At 39.5% G+C, this 6,000-nt stretch overlaps 1 long non-coding RNA gene across 1 annotated transcript; it reads right to left on the bottom strand.

Annotated features, from left to right (window-relative positions):
- Nucleotides 1-2,482: 2,482 nt before the first annotated feature.
- Nucleotides 2,483-3,874, bottom strand: LOC135547016 (uncharacterized). Its single transcript, XR_010456661.1, has 2 exons — nt 3,593-3,874; nt 2,483-2,732 (listed from the first exon to the last, which is right to left on the bottom strand). It is a non-coding gene; the product is annotated as an uncharacterized LOC135547016 (long non-coding RNA).
- Nucleotides 3,875-6,000: the final 2,126 nt, after the last annotated feature.

The following is a 6,000-nucleotide window of genomic DNA, read 5'->3' on the forward strand; positions in this document are numbered from 1 at the left end:
CGATAATAGGATATGAGCTAAATTGTATTCAAATCCCATCATGCTTTGCATTTAATTTGTGTTTTCAATACATATTACAATGTTGCAAAATTGGTTACATTATCGCCTATCTTTACTGTTACTTTAATTGAATTGCTGGTAGTCCATAGAGCACGTTTCCCCAACTGGCGGCCCGCGGGCCGAATTTGCGCGGGTGGTTTTATTTGGCCCAACACATTTTCTGAGCAAAAAATAATAATAAATAAATATATATATATATATAATTGTATATTTTATTGTTGTACATAAAATACTGTAAAAACACCTGGAGATGAGCTCCAAGTGATTTTAATTTGAGAAATCTGTTCCCAAGTATTCCATGCATAATAGAGAGACAGATGTAAGCAAGGTTTTAAATTATTATGTTTTAGTCAAATATTATATATGTTTGTGATTCTTGCAGTGAATTCGCAGTCAAATTATTTGTAATTATGTTCCGGTCCCCAGACCATCAGCTCAAGAAAAAAATTAAAAAATATAGTCCCATAGCTGAATCTAGTTGATGAGAGTCACAGTCACTGGAAAAGCTTATATTAGACAAATATTTTTACAAGGCACAATGTGTGATTTACTGCTGTTCAATTGTCATTCCAAAAATTATATTGATTCTTGGAAGAATATAAATGAATGTGTTTTCCCTTATCATCACTCCATAACACGTTTTGTAGCATAGGACGAGCTTACAAGCATGTTGATTTGGACTGTCAGTTACATTCATACGTGTTTGAGAGTAGGTCTTTAGTTCATGGAAACTTGATGCCCATAGTTCGGAGGTCATCCTTTCAGGAGAAATGGCAAGTGAAAGAAATTCCAGAGTTTATAAGAATGGCATTCTCAACATGCATCAACGCAACTCTTCTTTCGCTGTGCCTGCCGGTGACTGCCTCTTTCTCAGACATATTTGATACGTGCACAGATAGCCTAATGATTACTTACGCTTAGCACAAAAGCTCTCTAAATATTAACCATGATGAATGAACTGGGCTTTGGGAGAACTGAAATTCAAAACACTGAGAAAAATGTTGATTTTATTATAAGAAAGTAATCTAATTTAATAGGAGGAAAAATATGCCATGTTGCTTAAATGTGTGCATGTGAATGTGTGCATGTGTCTTTAAAAATATGGTCTGGAACTTTGGTAACTACTAGGGCCATGGTCCAAACACTTAAAAGACACACCCTCGTCCACTTACACTCGCCTTATGCCCTTGGGGGGGATCCCTGTTGCAATCTTGGCGGGTGGCCCAAATGATTAGCCAAGCAAGGGAAATGTGTAACAGTAAGCCCCTCAGCCGTCGTTTCTAGTCGGCTTTGCGAGTGTACAATAATGTCATCCGGGGCCTGAAACTAAATTTAAAAAGTCTTCCTTTCTCCCTTGCCCTGCAAGTGAATACTCGTCAGACGTCATGACACGTCTTCAGAAGTGTCCACTTAATTTTAAGGCTGAGGGGATAGGGTCTGTCTTAAGTGTTTGGACCGTAATCCGTAGTATTATTTTTAAATCCTCCCGCTTTGAACCGGACGTATCAATGTGTAGTTCATACATGTGTAATCTATGAGCATATGTAGTGTTTTACCTCAATTATCCATGAAATCCCTTTTTCCCCCATGCCCCTTAGCAATTCGAGTTCCAGCCAATGAGCTTCAGCCCCTCGCCATTTGAGTGACCGCTAGTAAGACGCGCACACACAGCAGAGCAATGACGTTGAGCACATATCTACACATGTGACTTAGTACGCAATTTTCGGGGATCACATTTGGCTGGTGAGCGCTAACAAGTATACAAAAGTTCCAGAGAATCTCTAAATTAGACTAACAAGTTTTGTGCCCTTTATAGAACCAGTGATGTTATTGCACTTTTGTGTGTGAAAAGTTTGCTTTGAAAGAACCGCTGATTCAGACTGCTTGGACAGACAGCCTACACTGCAGAATAGCAACGTTTCATCCTACCTTCCTATTGGCTGTCATAAATCTCTGAAATAGTTTATTATATTTATATTTGCAACACTCCAGCAATGAATGATACAACAGATAGTTAGACATAACTTCCATTCACAGGATACAATGTCAATACACAACAGAAAATAATCCTTTCAAATATTTGACATCAATGTTTATGGGTTTTTATTAGGTTCATTAATATGTGGTAGGACCCATACATTAGGATCCAGGTCACTGAAAAAGAGGTTTGAACATTTAAACTGCTCTTGTTTAACTTTCTCACCTCCATGAGTCACATGACAAAGTGAACATGAGGGATGACTGGAGTCTGGAGTTTCCATATGGCTCGCTGGGTCACCCTATAGAAAGTGATTCAACAATCTACTACTCCCCTTTTCAGTCATAAATTCAGTCATTTCACTCTGATACCAACATACCAAAGTGAGTCTTAATTCTAAGCAAATAAATACATTCACAAGTAGGTGAAAACTCACGAGGCATGTCATTGTCAAAAGAAAGTTTATTCTTAGAAAAAAATTTGTGACAAGGAGTTTCCCTATTGAAGTCTGCAAGTGGCCATGTTGTGGAATAATGCTCCCGCTCTCCAGATGGTAGATTTATTTCCCTCAGGCCCAGAGCATTAACTCCCAAAATAAAGTTCTGTAATGCACTGACTGCAAACAATTAGAGTCAAAGTGTATCACAGAACTTTACTTGGACAGCCACAGTGCCAACCCTTTTCACTACTCCACCTGCAACATAAGAGAATTAAATGTAAGTTTCCTATTGATGTGCTGAGTTGATAAACACTTTGAATTAACACTGTAGTGTAGAAAATGTAATTATGGAGGTTGGGATGACTTTTCTGAACACAATATTGAAACAAAAGTTAAACTCCAGCATGATTTGAGATTAAACTGAAATCAAACCATAGCTAAGTGCTTTACAAAAAGTGTATTATGTGGAACTTTAACTAATTCTCTGGGCTAATTAAAACACAGAGAGGAGTGAATGGAAAGACTGCTGTTGGAAACTTGGATTGATTCTCACACTCTGACACCAACCACCACACAAAATGATGAAATCATACAATATCACACAGTAAGAGGCTAGATACATTTTCGTTCATAAGGTGTTTACTTCGCAGTTCAACCTTGACTATCTTCAAGGTAGTAAAGGCAACAATTAGAGCACTCCATATGTGGAACAGATGACGTGTATAAAAGGGTTCCAAATTCGAAATCATGAATTTCTTCATGTTGAATCGTTCACTCCAAGGGTAAAACGCCCACGTTCATTACGCTGTTTAACCTACTTGTTGGGGAGTTTTTCCCACAAGCCACAGATTATATTTTCATTGTGAAATTCAGTATACCTATACAAGGCAAATATTCAACATATTCCACTTCAGATTACAGTAACAAATACATGTATATTCAATACAGTTTGGAGAGTTGCTTATTGTAATGAAGTTGCAAAGTACAAAATAAAACAGTGAATTAAAAGATGTTGGAATTCTATTAGCAGATGTGAAATGCCATAGCATAGCTTCATATTCTAAATGTGAACATTATAATGAGAAGCTAAAGAAATGCAACTGATCATACGGTACCTGGTAGAAACGGGAGCTCTTAAAGGGGAACAGCTGCGATCAAGCACGAGGGCAAACCGATAATAAAATGCAAAAACCAGTGGCCTATCTACAACGGTTGCAGGACAAACTATCAAAGCAAGCAAGAGTTTTTCCACTTCCTAATTTCGCGGTTAACGTCCCTCTTTGGAGCCTCCATACAGTGTTCGTATTGGTGCATTCACGCCGTTTTGACCTCTTATTCTATTATTTCAGCCCTGTGCAGTTCAGTCTGTAGCTGGAAGAATGTCGACGTGGAGCTGCCAAACGTGAACGCGTATTCGTGGGCGCGCTTGAGGAGAAAAAAAAACCCCGTATAATTTCAGATAGTTGAACAGTGAAGTAAGTGTACGGTGTTGTAGGTAAGGTTGCTAGAGGTCGTGAGGCTCTTTACAGATACATTGTTTGAGCTCGTCGTATGACCACCTCATTAAGAAGACATGTTTCAAACGCTACTTAATTGCAAAGTGGTCCCAACCTCTCAGGTGTCAGACTCGACGCAGTGGTTCCCAAACTTTTTAAAGTCCTGTACCCCTTCAAACATTCAACCTCCAGCTGCGTACCCCCTCTAGCACCAGGGTCAGCACACTCAAATGTAGTTTTTTTTGCCGTAATTGTAATCCTGCCACACACACACACTATATGCTACATTTATTAAACATAAGAATTAGTATGAGTTTTTTTTAAATCACAACCGGCTCCCGGGAAGTGACAAAGAGCTCTTATAGGACCAGGGCACAAATAATATAATAATCAATCATTTTACTATTCCACTATGTCTCCCTGTCATGGCTTTTGCTCCATCAGTACAGATACCAACACATCTTGACCACCAAAGTCCATTTGATGTCACAAACTGTCCAGTACTTTAAAAAATATCCTCTCCTGTTGTCCTGGTTTCCAGTGGTTTGCAGAAGAGGATGTCTTCCTTAATTGACCTCCCATAAACGTGATGGACAGAAGCGGATTTAGGTATGGGCGACATAGGCAGCCGCCCAGGGCGGCATCTTCCCTGGGGCGGCAAAGGGTGCCAGCACAAAAAACATTTGGATTGGTGACATTTGCGCGATTGGTTTTCTATCACTCATTTGCACGTCACATCAATGGTATCATGTCACCATGTGGGACTGTGGGTCAATGAACCTTGTCGGAGTGGGAGCCCTGATTCTAGTTTGTGAGCTAGGCAGGCTCCCACTCAGAAGTACGAGATGGGGAGGGGAGCGGGGGGTAGGTTGACCTCAGGTCTCCCCCCTGGAAGCCCAAGGTAGGGGTAGCGGGGTAGGTTGACCTCAAGTCTCCCCTCTGGAAGCCCTAGCGGGGTCTCAGGTCTCCCCTCTGGAAGCCCGAGGTAGGGATGGCGGGGTAGGTTGACCTCAGGTCTCCCCTCTGGAAGCCCGAGGTAGGGGTAGCGGGGTAGGTTGACCTCAGGTCTCCCCTCTGGAAGCCCGAGGTAGTGGTATCGGGTGATTTTATCAAATAACACACCTCTGACTTTGTACAGTACTAACGGAATTAATAAAATCAGTCACACTACGAAATGCTACCAAATAAACCACAATTCATTCATAATACTGTGAATATATAGTCTCACAGACATATTGTTGAATTATTTTTATTTTTTTACTGGTTTTTGCAAAATCATTAAGATTAATAGAAAACCAGTCTACCAGTATTAAATAATGCAAAGTTCTTATGATGATGTCATTGATGACATTGCGTCAAGGAAGGCAAGAAAGGTCAGGGTTCAGATGGCAGCTGTGCAATTTAGTTTGTGTGTTTCATGTTTGAAGTGCAATAGTGTAATAATCAGTTTCTCTTCTTTATAAATGTGTTATTCCATTTGTGTATTTGTGTGATTTAGGATTTGTGCAATTTAGTTCTATTTGTGTGTTTTTCTATGCAATAGGGTAATAGTGCAATAATGAAGTTCTTATTTTATTTGTATTTATATATTACAATTTGTTTCTATTTGTCTTTTTTACTACTTTTTGATATTTGAGTCTTATTTTTGTATATATTTTTATATTCATATTGTTTTAAATGATATGATGATTTATTTGTGTTGTTCCAAATGTCCGAATAAAAATTACAGTTGATGGTTGGGATTTTTTGGCTGAAGGGGGGGTTCGCCCAGGGAGCCATACAAGGTAGAACCGCCACTGGTAACGGACATATACCAGGGGCTGTGCCAGGCTCTCCACGTCTGTTGACTCATCCAGCTGTAATTTTTTTTTTTTTTTTTTTTTTTACCTTTATTTAACCAGGCAAGTCAGTTAAGAACAAATTCTTATTTTCAATGACGGCCTAGGAACAATGGGTTAACTGCCTGTTCAGTGGCAGAACGACAGATTTTGTACCTTGTCAGCTCGGGGATTTGAACTTGCAACCTT

This window comes from Oncorhynchus masou, chromosome 10, assembly GCF_036934945.1.
Source record: "Oncorhynchus masou masou isolate Uvic2021 chromosome 10, UVic_Omas_1.1, whole genome shotgun sequence".
NCBI classification, from domain to species: domain Eukaryota; kingdom Metazoa; phylum Chordata; class Actinopteri; order Salmoniformes; family Salmonidae; genus Oncorhynchus; species Oncorhynchus masou.